General features: G+C 40.2%; 1 protein-coding gene across 2 annotated transcripts in view; it reads left to right on the top strand.

The window, feature by feature from the left end:
- The window catches only part of VSNL1 (visinin like 1), an 85,569-nt gene that overhangs the window by 384 nt on the left and 64,553 nt on the right, over window positions 1-20,632 (top strand). Inside the window, exon 1 of one of the 2 annotated variants that reach the window (XM_030267224.4) lies at window positions 446-637. The gene's annotated coding sequence lies outside the window, so the exon portion shown is untranslated. 2 annotated transcript variants of the gene reach the window in all.

Here is a 20,632-nt window from a genome sequence, read left to right as displayed (position 1 = left end):
GTTCCACTGGAGAGATGGAGGGAATCGTACCCGCGGCGATTTGCCGTTAACTGTGGAGAGATGGGACCGAAACCCCCACCGATCCGGATATGAGCACCGACAGCATCCAAAGGAAGAGCTGAGCTGTCGCGTAACAATTTGCGCTTGGAAACGCTTTGGTGGAAGAGGGAGTCTGGCGCTCGTGTTCGTTTGAAAAGGGATAGCGAAAAGGGCGTGATTTTTTTTTCCAGTAGGGAAAGGAAAAAAAGAAAAAAAGGAAGGAAAAAAAAAAAAAGACCGTGCGAAAGCAGGCGCCAGAGCAGCCCTCACAAGGTCATCACACCACGAGGGAGGCAAAAGTGATCCCGATCCATGCGATCGCTCTATCGCTTGCCTATTACACTGCCTGTAAGGAATGTTTTTATCATTAATTTATTTAACAGGCGACGTGCTTGCAGGTGGTAGTGGGGTAGGTGCGGGGCGGAGGTGCCGCGCTCCTGCTATTTACTAGGGCATCAATCGGAGTGAAGATGGAGGTGGGAGGAGATAACAAAAGCTGGTGTGCGATCCTGGGCATCTCCCACACGAAGGCGTGAGAAGGAGGAGGGAAAGGAGACGGCAGAAGAGAGAATTTCATTTCCAAAGATCAAAACAAAAGGTGGAGCAGGTTGAGGCAGATCGTGAGCAGCCGGGCGGAAAGCGAGGGAGGCGATTTCCGCGCCGACCCGAGCGGAGCGGAGCGCGGGGGCTCTGCGGGGGCCGGGATGTGCGCGGCTGCGGAGGGAAGGAGGGAGGGAGCGCGGGCGGGGGCTGACCTACCGGCGCAACTTTGCGCGCCAGTATCGCCTGGAAATAGGCGGCTCGCACCCGGAGGGACGTGCTGCGTCTGTGGGGCGAGGGGAGGAACGCCTGCCGCTACCCCGAGGGCTTCTTCGCCCTCCTGTTCCATCCCCCGCCGGGAAGGAGCGGGTCCTGGCCGCGGGGTGCGGGGGGAGCGCGGTGCTCAGCGCCGCGGCGGGGGCGCGCCGGGACACGGGGGCTCAGCCCGTGCGGGCGCTGCCAGAAGGGACCCCAGCACCGCCGCCCTCCGCACAGCTCGGTCCCCGGGCACGGCGAGCTGCTCGGCCCCCGTCGCTCGCTGCCCCTGCCGCCGGCTCCCCCGGTGCGAGGCTTTTCCCGCCTGCCCAGAGGTGTCCCCACCCCCCGGAGTCCCCCGCTCTCCCCACTGCCCCCACAAGGGAACGCCTCCCTCCTCCCACCCCAGCCCGACGATCCCCTTCCTGCATGAAGCCACTTGCAAGGTTCCCCCCAGCCCAACTTCGCATCCCGTCCCCAGTGCCAGGAGCCTTTCCTCGGCTGGGTGTTCCTCCCTGCTTGCCCCGTCCCGGGCTGGCTCCTCCGGCTTCTGGCGTGCGGAGAAACCGTCGGGGATTGGGAGGGAAAGGGGAAGGGGGGTTGATGTTACGCAATTGCAGACCCTCCATTTCCCCGGCCCTGGAGGAGCCCGTTCGGGGGCTTTGGGAGGTGGGACGGGGCTCTCCGCCTTCCTCGGGCGAGGGGCAGCTGGAGCCGGAGCGGGCGGAGCTCCCGCTGCCGCGCAAGTACCGCGCTCCCGAATCCCGCACTTCCCGGAGCAGTGCAGCAAGGCGGGGAGGGGGTTCACCTGCACCGCCAGCCTTTTCGGCTGACGAGCAAACCTGCGGATTACAGCGTGGTGAAAACACCCGCCCTTTTCATTAAAATTGAAGGGTGATTGCTTGGGCATTAAACACATAGCCAATCATCAAAAGGCCAAATACATGAATAAATTCCGTGTTCTCGTACAGAAGATGGTTAATGTAACAGATGGGTTTAAGAGATACAGGTACTTCTCCCAACAGTTCTGGTGGTGATATATTTTTAGCAATGTTTTGTTGTTAGTGTGCCTTTGTGCATTTTCTTCCTTTATATATTGGAAAGTTCAGATCTCAGAGGTATTCTTTATGAAGAATAAAAAGATGGACATATTTTATAACCAGAATATGATATGCAACAGATTAATCACACAGAAAAATAAGTGTATGTGGAAGCTCAGCCTCTGTAGACTACATAATCACTGTCCCTTTCAGAACGTGTGCTTCCTTGTAGTTGTTTCTGTCACACATTTTCAGAGTCAGTAGTTTTCACTAGTAGCCTATTACTTGAGAGAATGCCTTTCCTTTTTAAAGAACATAGTTCATTTAAGAACATGAGTTTCCTTGAAAGATCTTTTACAATTTTTTTACAGTGTTCATACAGCACAATCCATTTCAGGTTTGTGGACCACAATCAATTCTAATTAAAACTTTAATTATGTTTTTTCTTCATTCAAACAAAGCATGAAGTAGTCTGAGCTGATGTTGCTGTCAAGGAAAAGTAAGGAAACATGTTCTTCATCTTGGTTATGTGTTATCCCTGCCTTTTAATTAAGGACTGAATCTTTAATCTAATTATTTATCCACAAACTTTTATGACATCGGGCTGCAATATTTAACCAGGTTTTAGGTTGTCTTCTTGACTGATACAAAACTATACCTGCACACCACTGATTTTTCAACGTGCTTCTTGTTCTGGAACATCCAGCTATTGCCAACAGATCAGTTGTGTCATCAAGTGGCATCTACTCCGGAGTACCACAGCGTTATGTAACTCTCAGCACAGAGCAAATGCCAGAGATGTCTCCGCCGCTGTCGGTCTGGTTGTGCAGTTCCCTGTGTGCCTTCCCCTGCTGTATTGTACCAGAAGAGTCAGAGCTGATACCACCCCACAGCACAGCCAGAAAGGAAACTGCTCTGGCCAGAATGATGAGGCCAAATCTACCTGGGATGTGATGGGGCAGGGCAGGCTGGGGCAGAGCAGTGCAGAGGAAATGAGGCTGGCTGTGCAGGTTGTGAGCAGTGCAATGCCTCTGGCTTTGGTGCTGTTTGGAAAAGGCTCCACATGTGACATCCTGCTGACTGCAGCATGTCTGGGATCTGGGGGGATCCAACATTCCTTCCAGCAGGGTCCTCCTAGAGAACTGCAGCACCATTGTGCTGCTACGGGCCTCTTGACTTTGCTTTCTGTCTATACATTAAGTATAGCTGCAGGAAGGATCTAAATCTAAGGATACAGGGTCCCTTAACAAACACACGAACGTGGTGAACTTTGTTGTGGGTGATTCCATAATTGTTTACATTTCAAGCTGTTGTCCTGGTTCTGTTTTTTGCTTTTGGGATTGTAATGTTATGTCTACGTGCGCAATGGATTCCTAAGCTTTTTTGTATTGTATCTGTGCCTCACGCTCCCATTTTAGGTATTCAGTTCTGTCGACCATTGCAGCTTCCCATAGATTTCCAGAAATTTGTGTCACTTGGCCAAAAAGTGCTGGCTCATCCTGTAATTGTGAATCAAACAGCAATGTACACTAATTGAAGATTGAGTTAGAAAATTTAAAGTATGGTAGACAGATTTGGTTGCAAAGTCCTAAGAAGTGAAGCACACAGCACTTACCCTGAGCAGCTGTGCTCTCGTCTGTGATGTTAAACATTGTCAGCACCGGTCTTTATCCTTTTGTTTTTAATAGGTGTTGTTTTAGCAGTATGCACTGGGGCTAAATACCCTTTGGCTTTTGAGTGGTCTGTAAAGAAGCTTGTTTCCAGGTGGGTTTGATTGCCCACCTGGGCAATCAAATTGCTTTCTTTATCAATTGCTTTAATTTTGTCTTAGATTAACAGAGAAAAGCACTGTGTGATCTTCCTGCATTATTTCTCATGCCTAATTTTGATTCAGACTACTCTATAATGAACCTAGACCATTTCATCTGTCCCCATTTTCTTTTGGGTCATTATTACTTGCAATTGCACAGCTTTTGCCATTTTCTACATCCTTGGGCTTTTTCTTTCTTCCTTCGGTGTGTAATTTTGTTCCTTCTTTTTGTGCATGTTCATTGCATCTTTGGATCACTTTCCACCTTACCAATTATTTTCTTTGCTGTTTATTTCTTTCTTGGGGAAGACCAAGGCTTTACCCCATGGCTTCTCTGCATAGCATTGCTGAAAGCTCTGTGTGGTACAGGAATGCAGCACCTATAGGGAAGGCTGTGAGCATTTGCTGTGCTGCAGGATGTAAGGATCCAGATGGGCTCCCATCACAGGGAGGCGCTTTCTTACCTCAGCTCCAACTACTTGTCTTTATTCATAGAGAAAGAATCTTATATTTTGACTTTTATGCTATTGGTCTGAGAGTAATAGCTATAAACCTTTTCAAGGAAAATTAAACAGATGATAAAAAGGATATTTGCTCACAGAATGCAAAATCTTGGAGTAGTGCTACAAATTTTTATTGCTTCTTAAGTTATAAAGTGCTAAAATATATATGTATTTTTTCTTTTTTAAACTATGTCGATGTTATCCACAGGGTCTCTGCTTTCAAGAGCTTTTCCACATTTGGATGTGAATGTGACTGAAAGGACAATAATACACTTGTAGGAAATCAAGGCAGATTATTAGAGATGGTCTCATTGATGAAAGTTGAAAAAAAGCAAGTAGTTTCAAGGAGAGAGTTGAGGAGAAAAAGATAAAAGCCACTTGATAGTCAAAATCGCTGATTTGTTTATAAAAATATCAAGCTGTTTTTCTTTGTGATTATTCCCCTGAGGAAAGTAAGGAATAGAATGTGTTTAGTAAAATAACTTGTAAAACCACAGCTAATTGAAATAAATTGTGCTCCTTGGGAGTGAAAGGACAACTGCATCTTTTTTTGAACTAAGCATGATGTGTTCTGAAATTATGATATCAAGGACAAAGGAGTACACATTACAGATACTTTTGAAGATTTTCTCCCTGAAATAAACCCTAAAAAGTCATATATATAATCCCAGACTGTAAAAATTAGTGGAATATATTACAACTTTCTCAGTTTCACTGTTGAAAAATCAGGAGTTTGCTACAATTTTGAGTTTGTCAAGAACCTACAAGCTTTGAAATAATGAGAAGTGATAATTTGAGATTACCAAGTAGATCTTTTAAGATAATTATAATAAAATAATTTCTTAATAGGAAGATAAAAAAATTTTAAATAACTTTACCATCACAAAGCCTTTTGTGGAAGATTATCTACACAGTCTGTATTAAAAGAGTCTGAATTGATGTGCAGGAAAAAAGATGTAATGGTGATTCCTATAGTTTTTACACCAATATAAATATGAGATACTAAACTTTTTGGTTAAAATGACATTTTATCATTTTTGGCTTAAAGCAGATTTAATCTTAAATAATTGATGATTTCAGAGAAGCATCATACAGCACTATTAAATAACAGAAAATAGCCATTTTACTTATTTCTTGTTTACTAACTTAGACTTTCTCAAAGTTCATTTATGAGAAGGTCTAAAAATGGAGAGCCATAATGATAAGACAAGTGGTGTTGAAATTTTTTTTTGGTCCTGTCAAGGTATTTTCATACAGTAGTTAGGCATAAAAAAGTAGTATCTTTTGTTTTAACTTCTAATGAGTTGAATCAACCAATATAATATCAACCAATGGGATTACTATGGTCACTCAAGCTTCGTACAAGTCAAACTTTATACTCAAAAAGAAAACAAGTTGTGACAGTAATTTACAGAGTTTTTAGACTAATAAATATAAGGCCCCAAAACTTTTGATGAAAATTACTTTTATTAGTTTTAACTTCTAGCTAAATAGGAAGTTGTATGTTAGAAAAGAAAGCTCTTAGGTTCATAAATGTTTGAATCTACAAGGGAGATTAATGAACATTTTAACCATGCCTAGCAGAGGCCATAGCATTTGACTCAGTGATGCCTTTACTCTCCTTTTACATGCAAATTTGGGGGAGGGGAAAAAATCATTCTTGGTTTAAAGATCATAGAGAATGGAAAATGTATCTCTGTTCTCACTAAGCTTTTTTAGTAATTAATTATCCTAAGTGTTAAAATGTGATAATTCTGGACTTAATTACAAGTTCTTGAATACTCAATCCCCAAAGCAGTTAAAAAAAATCTTAACTAGATCAACTGTTGAGCCTGGTGTGCGTAGGGTACCTATGACTTGATTTTAATAGCTGAAAATAATTTCACAATGGTTATATATTACTGAAATTTTATTTTTTTAAATGAAAGTTTAGTGTTCCACTTTATAGAAAACATTTTTACTCAAAAGTAGATATTAAGTCATTCACTGTAAGATGGAATCAAATAGCAGTGAGGAGACATGAATATGATCCGTTTTGTGAACTGCATTTGAGAATATATGTGGTTTAATTAGACTTTATTCAGAATGGAGTAGTCTAAAATTAGAAACTATTTATAAAAGATCTTCCAATACAGCATATTTCTCTGTACTCTTATCTGCTATATTTAGAAATACAAAGTAACTGAAGACTCTTAGAGAATGAAATATGAGATATTAGTTAGTAGTTAGAATTAAAATGCTTTTTTTTTTTAGTAGAAGTTGTTTTATATAGAGGAAAAAGTTAAGATTTTCTAAAGTTAGTGAAAGTGAACATTTAAAAAAGTTTTTAGCACTGAAAATAAAATCAGCTTATATAATGGAAATGCTGCAAAAAGTTATTTGTGCAGTTATTGTTAACATCCAGCACATATCCAGTCAATTTTATTACAATGATCTTACATTACACCAGAACATATACTATTTTTAAGCAGCAATTTTTCCTTTTAAATATACATTTTTAAAAGCATACAAATGAGTAACAATCTGTGAATGTTCTTGAAATTTGTGTTTTAAATGGCATAAAAGACTTTTAATTTGGAAAATTGATAGCCTGAAAAGTGGTTTTAGTTTGATTCATGAAACATCTGATGATACTGATGATTTTTGCCAACCAGACTGACTTGTACAGAAGGACTGCATCTTCAAATGTCTAACAAAGTTTCATCTGCTTTTTTGGTGTTGTTTTTTGTTGATTTTTAAAAATATTGTTGTTTAGTTGAGGTCTTTTTATTTGTTTGTTTTTTTTAATCTGGCTTGGATATGTCGCATCAATCACATTGTAAGGTTGAACAATGCTCAACAAAGAGCTCCAGTTGACTCGGAATCTGGTCCCTGCCATCTGTGTGATGAGAAAATTTAGAATATTAGTATGAAATCAATATGTTACATGTTTAACCTTGTTAAAACTTTATATCATGTATCCTTAAATAAAGAGAGTCAAATAATCACAAACAGGTTTTTCCATATGCATAAATATTCTTGCCTCCTTCTGTCAGTGAAATCCTAACAATACAGCACTATTGCTGAATTGCCAAAGTGTTTAACCAGAAGTAGCTTCTAAGACTCCTTTTCCTCCTCAGGTGTGGTAAGAAAACCACAAAGTAGCCTTGATCATTCGTCATAAATAGGTTTTGATTGCACGAGTTGTCCTCCACACGGGGTGAGTTCTTAGCTATTTAGTTAAATGGCTATTGTTTATTCATTTTAATTCCTCTTTGGGAAAATAGGAGGGTTAGAAGGGGCTGTGATGTTTTTACATTTTTCTCACGTGTCTGCCACAAAGAGGTGCTACTGGAACACAGATCAGTAAGTAACACTTGTTTCTACATGGTTTAAGAGGAGAACATAACTCAGTCAGGCTTCCCACTCTGTTGTATGAGAATGTAATCATGAAGTGTCAACAGGTTCTAACTGCCTCATGTCTTATCTTATCCTTAGCTTTTACTGATCCCTTTTTTCCTCTCTCTCTGGCTCTGCTTCCTGTCTTTGATTCTGCTCCAAAATCTCCTGTTGCCTAAGAGCCTCCCTCTCCTTGATGATGCTGGCTGTGCTTGTTTAAGCATGGTGGATGCCTCCTTTTTCTTGCATTTTAGCTATGGTTTTGGGTTTGTTTTTTAAACAATGGGCTTTATAAAACAAGAATCTGGCTGTTGCATATGTTCTAGAAAGTGCAGCTGTATGTAGAGTGCCATAAGGGTAAATACTTGTATTAAAATTCTAACATAAAAGATACATACTGTGCCTATGACCTGTGCAGAAAGATAGGGTGCGTGTGCAGAGATTGAATGGAGTGACTGAGCCAATCCATGCCTGGTAGCAGCGACTGGCTTTGCCTCCTGCAGGGCTGATTAGGTACAATCACACTCGTTCTGCTTCCCCCCATGGGGCTGGTCACAGTGGCAAAGCCAGAGTGGAAAGCTGAGGCACACTCTGTTCTCCAGCTCTTGGGCTGCCCTGTAGATATACCCTGAATATGTCCTAAACAGCTGGGTTTGTATATAGATATCTCTAGATATGGACAAGGTATCTGGCACTTCCAAAGAGAAGTCTGTAAGAAGTCACAGTACAATGTAAACAGATGTTGAGTACAGCTGTGTTCTTTCTGTGTGTCTCTGCTTTTTCTGCTCTCTTCAGTGCCTTAACTCTACCGCAGTGCAAGACCCAAGATGTTCTTGTAAATCCACAGCCTATGTACTTCTCTTTCTGGTTTTTTTTTCCTGTGATGTGGAATTTTGGGGTAAGACGATTCAGTAGAGACTGAAAATGTTACAGTAATTTATCATAACATTCCCTGTGGTTTTTATTCCTGCATAATGCTATAAATAGTTCTATTATATGTACCTATCATCTAACACAGTTGTTGTCAATTTGCTTAACAAAACTTACCACTTCAAGTCCTTCAGTTTCAGTTACAAAGCAGTTTGCTTTCTTTAGATGAAAATGAGCTAGAGAACTGTTGGCTAGTTACTTCTATTGTTTGTGAGTTACATTATTTTAGATTATTACCTTCTTCAAATATTTGTAACCAACTGTAGATTTTTTCATAATGTGCAACCAGTAAATAAATGAAAACAGTGTAAGATCTGAATTGTTGCTTGAGAAATCCATGGTATATATAAAATACAAGAGTAATTTTTATTTCAGTATCAAATGGTCCTATCATTACTTTGTGTTGCTTTTTTAATGTTGGTGAATTAAAGCTAGTTAATTTAAAATTAAAAATAACACTGCAACTTCTGTGCTACAAATACATGAAAAATAACTGTCTGACTATGACTTGAGTTTTAGTGGGTGTCTTGCATTGCACAGTCAGCTGAGGAGGAGACGGATATTTTTTAAATTGCACTTTCTTTCCATATAGATTGCAAGGTCTTGCAGTATGTGACTCATTTCAGCTACTAGCATCTCTGTTGCCAACAGGAGTGTATTAGTGAAGACCAATAACAATATATCAATGTCAGCTCATCTCCAGATAAAAGAAAGAGTTCATGAAATGTTCAAGGTTGTTCTGGTGTTGTATGTAACAGAGATAGCTGGAGATTGTAGGTTTTGTATTGCCCAGTAAACCCATCCATTTACTGTTGACAGTATTGATATATTCAGGTCTTCAACATCTGAAGCTGTGTGAGGCACCTAACACATTTCCTTGTTTTTCCAACTCTGCATTTTATCACTTTAACTTACGAGATTCTCAAGTCTACGAAGACCTACACAGCAGCTTGCAGCCACTTCAGTCCTGTGCTTCTGATTTCCTTTGAAAATACCCTCAAGAAGTTTGAAGAAATTAGCATTTTTGGTTTGTTCTGAATGGGCAAAGTTGTGGTATCACTCTGGGCACTTGACTAATGAGGTACTTTTGCATAAACATTTAGTCTGGGAGAAAGAAACAAACAAACTAGAAAGGTAGCAAATTCACACAAGTTATAAAAGCAAAGTCACCTTCTCACAACTGTGCTATGCTACTTTGCCATGCTTTAAAAATTCAAATTACAGTAAAAGTGAGTTACGTGTGGTTGTACAATGAAAAGAAATGTGTGCCATCAGTGGGCAGTGGCATTAGCAGCACTACTGACAAATGCTGACATCAGGAAATCCTTAGGAACACATGAAAAGACGGCTTGATGGTCATTATAAAAAATTACCGTAGAGTTAAATGTGAAATGGAGATTTCTGGATTAATCCCTTCCTGAAGTAACTGGACCAAAGTCCAAGGCCATACTAATGTAAGGACTCATTCTCTGAGCTGATCTGTCTGATCCCTACTGAAAAACATTTGATCAAGGAATGGATTTGAATACTGCAGAGTACATGCTAAACCACCACAATGTCTGTGAGTGACTAGATTTAAATACATGGGAGAATCTGTTGCTTTGAACACACAGAGCTGACTGGAAAGGTAGGTGTAAGTGTTCAGCAAGCTCTTAGCCTAAAGATGAGACTCAGGGAAAAGGAGAAGGTGTGATCATGAATCATGTCAGAGATGTAGGCAGGATCAGATCTGTGAGGATTTCAGTGCTGTGGAGATTCATTTTAAATGAATCAAAAAGGAGGAGGGGAGCGAGGAAAAGGAGCAGGAAAACATTTGAAGATAGCAGAAGGCAAAGGTGTCAACATCTAGGAAACACTGAATGGAGTCTCTCACAAAAAGGGTGATTAATATGAAAAGTACTAACAGATGCACCACTTTTTGTGATTTTTTAGGTGTTGTGAGAAATCTCCACAGGGAAAATTTGAATTTGCAGGAAATATTGAATTTAATGATAAATCCATCTGATTCTGGCCGCTTTTCTCTGAACTGCTTCTGATGTAATGACAGACAAGCTGTGTCAGAACTGTGCTAGGGCAGAAGCACCTGAGTTAGGTGCCCAGAGGAAACTCCTACTGAAATGCCAATGACTACCTGAGCTGTGACGATTTCTCGTATGCTGTGTGTCAGATGAGTGATAGGTGCAGCTGTTGGAGAAAAGGAAGGAGAATTGAGATGGTTTTCAGTCACATATAATTCCTAAAAATGACCACAGAAACACCCCCAGTGCAGGCTCTCTCCGGCAGTGAGCTGTGTGTGGGTGTGGGGGAATTTGCTCATCTAAAGGCATTTGGGACGTGAAACTAAGTGGGGAGAAGGATTGGAAAATAAAATGTGAAGTATTTGCATAAGACATTATATGTTTTCTCATATGATTCATTGATCTTATGACTGAACAGCTGCTCTTAAAAATTCTTCTTTTCTGAAGTAAAAACCTGTTTGGAGAGCTGATTTTGAAGAATTTATGTGATAAGTTGCTCATTGTTTTGCATTTGTATTTATGTGCCATGTAATTTTTGACTGCTGATGTCAGATTTGAATGGGATATGGCAACTACAGTATTGGCAAATTTGTAAAATTTAACATGATTTCATTCACTTAATATTACATGATGATGATGCAGAAGGCAGAAACATTCCTTGTCCAAGAGCTTTTGGAGAATTGATGGCAAAGCAGAGGACAGGATCCCAAACCTTTATTCTCAAAAAACTGTAGAACCTATTTCACACAGGTGCTTGACCACAGTGCTATAACTGAAATTCCTGTCATGGGAGGGGCTCAGCACTGATAAATTTCAAGAGGCTGTACGAAGCCTCAAACATTTCCTAGTTGTTACTAGTCAAGGTGGAAAAGCATTTGGCAACTTGTGTAAATTTTTCACCTCTAAGTATATCAAAGGCATACATCAGTAAAGGCCAGTCTGCCTCAAAAGCGTTGTTCCCACAGTTCTGATGTCATTCCCATATCCATGATTGTCTTCTGTCAGAGACAAGTAGTACAAGATTTGCAGGGGGAGTGACCACATCTGGGGGTTTAAAAGAAGGAAGGTGCAGGAGTAGAAATTTGGATGAAAGCAGTGTTCTGTTGGGCTCCTGGTGTGACACTGGTGTGCCCCAGGCTGTCTGGGCTGTGTCTGATTGCCCCAGCCCAGTGGTCTGTTCTGGAAGCAGGAGGGGGAACATGGCACCATGGCACCAGCTTGAGCTGAGCTCTCCTTCCAGCCCAACCCAGCCTTTCCTGGCAGGGCTTTATGGCCTATTTTTTTGTGGTTTATCTCACCCAAATGACCCTTTTTTCCCTTTTCTGTGTAAAAAATCATGACCAGTTTTTTCTTACCTAGCTTGCACATGACCACAGAAATCCTGGGATATACACAAGACATTGGGTAAGGAGTTCTTTCCAAAAGTGAATATGGTTCTTTGAAGAGTATAAACCCTTTTTGGCAGGAGAACTGGATTGTGTCAGATTGAAATTGGTGTGTAATCATCCCATGGTGCAATGGGAGCAATGCAGAGCTGTGATCTGCTTCTGACCTATTCCTGGGGCTTGTCTTTCCTCTTGGCTCTCTGAGGTATTTGGTAGGAAGCTGAACATTGCAGTTTAGTAATATTGGAAGACCTTATAAATTGTTACAGGAGCTTGTGTGTAGTTGATGAACTAAAGATTTAACAAAATTATTAAATAATAATAGTAAGTAACAAGTAATAAAAATAATAAATATTGTGTACCTTACATTTCAATCATTAGTATCAGCAGCAGTCTAATTTTGGAATGTTTATGAAGTGGAAACAAGGAGGTATTTACACGTCTCCCAGTTTCCTGTGCTTTTGCTGGTGAGATCTGTTGGGTGGTGTTGTGATAATGATGATCCACTTGGACTAAATCTGATGAGGAGTGAACTGCAGAGCATAGACTGAGCTCTTTAAGTAGATAGTGAGGAGGTGCACCTCTCTGTTATCTCTGGTTTTTAATTACACTGGATTAATGACATCATTATATTGCATTTACATGCAATTCTTATGTCAGTTTTAATTATTAGTTAAGCCATAATACTTGACATATTTTTCCGTTTTAGGCTTTTGCATAAAATACAGGTGTCAACATGCTCACTGCATATGCATGCAATGTTGTCAAAGTATTATGAAAAAATAAGGTCAGACCAGTTTCTCATTTGCATTTGAAGTTATCCTTTAGAAAGAAGCATGAGTCTGACCCCTGTGCTTTTTACCATACAGCTAAATTGTAAAGCTCTATAATCTACAGACAAATTCCATTTTAGACAGGCTTTGTAGCTTTCCGCCTTGGACATTAGCATTAGCTGGAACTCAGTTTGACTGTGAATGAAGAGAAATGTGAGGATTTCTCAGAACAATGCAGAGAACAGGAATAACCAGTTACATTCTGCCAATCCACAGGTTGTGCCTGAGATTTGTCACTGCAGTAAACCTTGGCAGGAGTGGCTATTATCCACTATTCCTTATTTCAGAGGGGCATGGGTGTGACAATGTAAAGTCCAATACCTGATAAAAGTAGTGTTTTTAAAAGTACTAGAGCAGAAGAACATGAAAAGTATGTATTTTATGTGGAATGGTTCATAAGTTGTGTTCTTTCTGGTTTTCCTTTTAAAAATCCCTTGCTTCTTTGGCCAGCCATGGGTGATCATTACTTCCCATTTATTATTATGGCAAAGTATTTTTAAAAATGGAGTAATTTGAGCACCAGTCATGCTGGATATAAGCCAATTCAACTCCATCAGGCTCCATCAAGTTGTTATTAAGTGCTCTCCAAGTCCACATTATGGAAGACAAAAGATTTGCCATGTGTAAGAGTTGGTTATACATTTTTTTTTCAGCACATCCTGACTCAGGAGCTCTGACAGCAAACTTTCCAGCTTAGGTGTGTATTCTAAAAGTAGAACTACACAGTCTGGTTATTTTTTTAACAAACAAACTTGCCAGTTTTACTCTGCTCCTGCAGTAGACTATTGAATGGGACTTCTTATCACTCTGAAAAATTTAAATGTATGCTTCAGCTGCAGTGGGACTTTGCTAACAGCTCTGCATCCCATGGCTCGCTGAAAGGGCTCAGTCACTTGAAACTTCACTTATTTTTTCTGCCAGAAGCACTTTGACAGCACATGCCCTAATGTGTCGCTGCAGTATAACTTGTTCCCAGGGGAATAGATGAACAAGCAGGGAGGAAATGATCATCCTGCCTCTCTTCCTGGGCAGCTTGCATCAATTAGGAGGCAAGGTTGCTCCCTGCACTCTGGCATTCCTGCAAGGACTTTCCATATCTGTCTTCCACTCAGCTAAAATCAAAACAGCTGCTAGTAGTGGAAAAGCAGAATAGGCTGGTGGGAAGTGGCAAGCAGCTCTTCCTGTGGTGAGCAGATGAAGTAGCTTTTAAAAAGATTATGATAGAAATGTAGTCACTAGCTTACTCAACCTGTCTCAATTTTTTATCCTAAATTTATCAGATTATTTCTTTGAGTTTTGTGTCAGAAATAATCTCCTGTGCATCTGTATTGCATATATTACCTTATGTCTAGACTGCTTTTGACTGGAATACATATTTTCTTGGCTGGGAAGTAGGTGGTGTGGAGTGAAGCACAGAGGATGCTGCTGAGGTCCTGTTTCTGCATCTGGTGTGGGCACAGCCAGCCAGCAGCGGGAGTGTGCCTTGGGCAGGCTGGGGAGAGCTGTGCTGGAGACAAGCCCAGGAGCTGGGGCAGTTCTGAGATCCAGTGCAGGTCACCGCTGCACCCCCAGTTAGTGACGGCTGGCACCTCCCATGAAGCACCTCCAAGACAGTGCAAACCTGAAGACTGCACAGACAGCCTGAATAATGACCCGTTCTTCCCTAAGATATAAACATCCCACATCAGTTATGCCCAGGTCACAAGTTTAACATTGCATTTTCCTGAGGTCTGTGTGAATCTTGGGGAAAAAGCTTTGTGCTTGTCTGGGTCACACACAAGACTCAGGATATTGTGCCATTACCTCTGCTCTGTAAGAAGGCTCTGGGAGAACCTAAATTACATTTACCTACACTATTCATGGAGGAATTTGCAAATCTACCATATGGTATAGTATAGAGTACATAAATTTATAAAATATTCAGCACCAGTCTGCATAGCTTGTGTAGGGACTTAGGGATCTGTGGGGATTCTTTTAAAGTAGATTTAATTTAATTTAATTTAAATATTTAAAAAAGGATTCTATAGCTCAGTGCAGAATCTTTAACTCTTTTGATTATTTTTATGTGGTAATTTTCCTGCCAGTGTGGAATGGTTTGGAGTGGAACAAACCTTTCTATTAGACCAGGTTTCTCAAAACCCCATACAGCCTGGTCTTGAACTCTTCTAGGGATTGGACATCCACAACTTCTCTGAGCAACCTGTCTCAGTTGTGCACCACCCTCACCGTAAAGAATCCTGCTATTGATAATCCATTATAACAATTAATAAATAATATGAAATTTATTACTGTTGGAATTTAGGTCTGTGTATTTTATACCTTCTGTAAGGGAGGCTTTATAGCAGCCTTCCAGTACCAGAAGGGGTAAAGCTGCAGAAGGAGTTTTTACAAGGGCATGGGTCATAGGACAAGGGGTAATGGCTTTAAACTGAAAGAGGACAGGTTTAGATTAGATGTTAGCAAGAAATTTTCCACTAGTTTTTCGCACCTCATGCTGGCTGGCTGTGCCCACACCAGATTTTTCACCATGAGCATGGTGAGACAATATAATAATTTGGCCAGAGAAGTTGTAGGTGCCACAGCCCAGGAAATGTTCAAGGCCAGACTGGATGGGGCTTTCAGCAGCCTGATCTAGTGAAAGTTGTCCCTGGCCATTGCAGGGGTGGTGGAACTGGATGATCTTTCAGGTCTCTTCCAAGCCAAATTATGTGGTTCTATGAAAAATGAGAGCCCACATATTTTTAGTAAAGTGAATAGCAAAGAGAAGTTCTCCTGTTCCAGATGTTCTTTGGGAAATGCTATTCCAAGATGGTTCCATGTATAAGTACTCTTACTGTAGGGGATTATTATTCATTGGAAACATAACTGTATTAAAAAGATGTTTTTCTGAAGAATAAGGAAGGAATGAGACTTGTCACGTTGAATTTCTCAGAAATGCCTTGTGTATTTCATATCCACTACCAATTTTAATTTGAACTATTGTTCAAGTATAGGCATGTTCATGATGATTAAATCATTATAAATGTTTGAAGGAATTACAGAAACTTGAAAAATGCCAGTTACCAAGCGAATAAAATTAGTTCTGTATATGTGAGAATAGAAAGCTAAGCCTGAGACTAAAGCCACAGCTCCATAAATGGTTTTGCTGCACATCATGTTCCTACCCACAAAATCCAGGATGCAATTACCTGGCTTTATTAGGCACAAAAGAAGGGTTGTCCCAGGAAGAAATTACCTCATCTTGAGGTTGGACCTAAGACAAAACTCCCTGCTCCTGAGAAAGGTGTATTTACCTTTCTCAGGGTTTCCTTGCTGCTCCTGAGGCAATTGGTGGTTAATTGGAGGTTAACATCTCCATTTTGTCTCAGTGCCACAATCAGCCTCCGCTCTTTTTCCAAAAGCTCAGCTTTGTCTGAGATGCCACCATGTGACCCGTGGAGCTCGCTGCTGGTAAGCAAAGCTTGATGGACAGCCTACACTGTTTCCAGGGTGTAGGAAACATTGGGAAATACTGACAAGATCAGTGTGATGAAGTAAATAGTATTCTCCAGCTGCTCTTTGTCTTACTTTGAAAACATTACTTTTTATGGCCACAGATTTTCCAATGGGAAACACTGAATACAGTTCAGGACCAGCTTTATCTAGGCTTCCACTGGTCCTAACTCCAAGAAACTATTTGGCTCCTTGTGCTGTAACAGTGTTAGAATTAATTCTGGTTTCTGACAGAAAATCACCCTGGAGTTAGTGCCTAAGGCTGCTAATGTTAGTGCTGCATTTTAGCATCAGCATTTTTGATGCATAAATAACTGTTGCATTATGTCTCTATCTAATATCCTTTCTCAAGTATAGCATTTGGGGCACATTTAATGGTATTTGGTTATTTAAAAAGTGCTCTGTCAGAGCATACCACAGGTATCTAGGTGGTGGATGTAGTGTTGCTATTTATATCATAGTGCTCTACAAATATTAATAACACTCTGCTTCAGAGTGAGCTATAGCCATAAACCTGTAAAACAACTCCCCACAGTTCATCTTGATAGTCTGTTGAAATTGGACTGCTCTGACTATACCCCCCTCAGGCTCACCGCCAGTCTCATATTTTATCCTGAAATTCCACAAGGAGACACTCAAAATAAACACTGCACTAGCAATTGCTTGAATTATACTTAAGGCAGTAGAGAGCATTGGTTTCACTTTAGCCTCTCTGTGGCTTTCTTGAAAATCCACAAAGTTTGACCTTCTGAATACACTTTGCTCTTATTTGTCTCCCCTGTTGACTGCAGTGGGAACTGAATGAGTGCAGCTGAGAAGGGAATGGGTATATCATAGATGCTAACCTGTTATGACTAAATTATCCCTGTTATGACTAAATTATCCCTGTAAGTCCCACGTTCCCCAGCCCCAGGAACTTTATACAGTGCATATCTCCTCACTAGCTTGCTTTCAGCAAAAATACAGCTATTAGATTCACTTTTGAGTTTTCTTAGGAGGAAAAAAAAAAAAAAACCCAAAAACCGAGCAGTATTATTCCAGCCACCATTTCAGAGATGTTCAGCTTTTTGTTCTCCAAGTGCTTTTTCTTTGCTTCTTTTGAAAATAGCTGATCTTGTAATTCACTATTAAGGTCTAAAGGTGATCAAACTGGCCCATCACCAAGGTCAGTATACCCTTGAATTAGACGGGTTTGCTAATTTTAAACTTCAGTGTTTTACAGAAAGTAGTGTGTTTAGCAAGAATAAAGAGGTAGAATGTGGGATTGGGACAATATGAATGTTCACACATCGCTGCCAATGAAAGCAAAGCTTGCAGGTCTAATTTTAGGCTTTTCAGCCTTGGTATTGTTCCTTACAGCACAGTTATTTTCCATATGATACAAAGCACCCCTTTTCTTTTCAAGTTTTATAAACTGCTTTAGAGAACAAAAGCAAGGACAAAGTGAGTATGTGTCATGGTTGAAAGCAAATCAAAGAAGCTTAAGTAAGGCTGAAGTTAGTGATGGTTGCATGCCTCTGTATTCAGAGGACAATTCTTTAAGAAAAACAAGAATCTTGAGAAACATGTTACAAAACCTGGAAGTAGAGGTACCTGGTGTCTGAGCTGGCACCCTTGGCTGTGACTGGATGTGCTTCAACACATTTAGTTAATTTACACTGTGCTCAGATGCCTAGTAAGTTAGTCCTTTTTTAAAATGTCAAAATGACCTGTGCTGTTTGGAAAAGTAGGATTTTCAGGATACTTATCTAACTCTTGGTGCTCCAAACTAAGCATTGTAAATGCAGTGAGGATGTCACAACTAATTCTTTATGTAACACCAGATAGATGCTGTTTTCTGAAGTTAACTGTTACTGATGCATTAATAAAAATATTTTATAGAATTATAGAAACATAATACTGTAAAATGGTTATATTGTTTCCTGTAGATTAATTACCAAGGACTGGAACCAGTTGATACTAAGTCATTCCCCATGGAAGTGTCAGCAATGTTATTAACCTGTCAAAAACACCTTTAAAAATCATTAAGTTAATGTAGTCCCCATTTGTCATTAAAGAGAAGCTTATTATCTGCAGGAATATATGACATGGTTCAGAAAAATCAGAGAACATCAATCTGTGTGATTTTTTTAGTACTTCTGCTGTTTGAAGCTGGTTAGTAACTGGCTGTATTGGCAGAAAGAGTTTCTTGGGAAGAGTCTGTGCAGGGGCTGCGGTAATGTTTGTGGTAAGCACATTTCATTCTCTCTCAGGATTCCTCATAGAGGTGCACAGAGAGAAAGAGAGAAAACAATTTCTATTTCTGCTCCTTGTTTTTCTCATGTGGAATGTGCTTGGAGAATTGTTTACCTGGGGTGATTACTTGGTTGGATTCTGGTGAGGATCGTTTGAGCCTGATGGCCAATCCAATCCACCTGTGTGTGAACTCTTGAGAACAGGGTCACGAGTTGTGAGTGCGTTAGATATGGTAGTTAGAAAAGTAGGTAGGTGGTTGTAGTATCTTCCTTTATATAGTATATTAAAGTATTATAGCATAGTTATAATAAAGAAATCATTCAGCCTTCTGAACTGGAGTTGGACATCATTTCTTCCCACTGGGTTTGCCTGCATTTACAATCATGTTGAGCTGGTATTTTGTCCCACAGGCTCAGCAAAGGGTCACTGCCTTCACTGGGCTTCACCACCAGGCAGTGCCAAGGTTTGGGGCACAAGGTGTGAAGCACAGTTTGGCTGAAGGCTCTGCAGTTGTCCCCAAACTGGGAGAGTTATCTCAGTCTGAGCTCAGGGAGTAGAATATTTTTTCATGCCTTTCTAGCTGTCCTGGAGTTAAATGTTTAGTCTAAACTAATTGTGTAGACAAGAGTAAGTATTTCCAGAGAGCAATTAATGCCAGTCACCTTTTATATATACTTTCAGTATGGAATTAATTGCTTCTTGCTGAAATGAGTGCCTGTTTCTCTCCATTGCACACTGGAGCCTTGATGACTAGTTTAGATTAGATACCCAACTTCTAATGGCTACCACCCAGGTAGAAATAACCTGGATTAATCAAGTTCTGTGCTACTGACTATAATAACTTCCCTGTTCTTATTCTGTGTATGATTTATGTGTTATGAGACTCTATTCCTGTGTTAGAGGAGTAGAGTCTTCTCTTGTTTTTCAGTAATTTCAAATGGTTTGTCATTAATAGTACAGTTGCTCAATTCTCTGTTGTTCCCGATCATATGAAAGTTTTAAAATTTGTATTATTTTTGTTATTGACTGTAATCATTAATAATATTTTAAAAAACACTAACTCATTTCATGATGGAACAGATTAAGTTAAAGGCTGGTTGTTGGATGTCTTTCTGGATTCTGGCCAGCTTCTTGGAGCATAAATCAGTGTGATTATTTTCAAGTTAAAGAAAAAAAATGTTTCTAATAAAGTTTGGAGCACAGATACTGAAATAGGGTGGGAACATGACATTAGTGAAGAATAAGCTGACTGTCAAATGGCTTTATTTGGAGGCAGGCATTAAACTTCAATATAGTAATTATTTGGGTATTCTAGAGATTGTAGCTCCTCAGGGCTTTCCCATGCATGTCAGAGCTAAGATTTTTTTCCCCCTTTTTTTTTTTTTTTTGAAACAGACCTATATGGCAAGCAGAGCAGAGGAGTAAATGGAATGCTCCTCTTAACCCTAACAAAGATTTTTTTTCTGAGATGTTCTGAAATGGTTTTTTTTGGATTTTTTTTTGAGAAGTATAGTTAATTTTTAAAAGAGAAAGTACAAATGCTAGTGACATGACATCTATAGCTTCATTGCCTTTTCCATTTTCATTATATCCTTTGATCAGAGGCAGGCTGGCCCTGATAGTAAGGTTCATAGTAAGGTTCATTTCTGCATTGTTTTGGGGAAAACAAACACAACCAGTTTAAGCCTCTACTGAGAAATCTCAGCTCTCTTCTTCAGTGTTTTCTCCTCTGACCAGTCTGTGGTGTTTTAGGGAACTTGGAGATTGTTTGCCCAGATGTGAGGAAAACATTTGCTATCAGTCTCATCCTCCCAGCTTCATCTGCACTCTCATCCCCAGCCTGTAAGCCATGGTGTTTCTTTCATGGCTGGCTTGGGTTTCTTAGGCTTTACACAACATAAATCACGAAGCTTTACAATCTATTTTTTAACATAAAATTATCTCCAATATTTTAGAGTTTTCAGCATCCTTTAGGCATGCTGCATCCTGCTGCCATGCCTCCCATTCAGCCTCTGCCTCTCTGAATGATGCTGACAGCCCTGCTGGCAGCCTGGGCATGCCTCATGGATCCCTCTCTGCTCTTTGGGAGTGGTTGTGTTATCTTTGTGCCTGAAGATGCCAAGACTGTTTAAATGTCAACAAAATGTTGCCCAGATGAATTTCACTGTAGCTTA

The sequence above is a fragment of the Taeniopygia guttata genome, chromosome 3 (assembly GCF_048771995.1).
Source record: "Taeniopygia guttata chromosome 3, bTaeGut7.mat, whole genome shotgun sequence".
Lineage (NCBI taxonomy): Eukaryota > Metazoa > Chordata > Aves > Passeriformes > Estrildidae > Taeniopygia > Taeniopygia guttata.
Note: the sequence above shows the minus strand (reverse complement) of the source record. Positions and strands in the feature narration are given on the sequence as shown.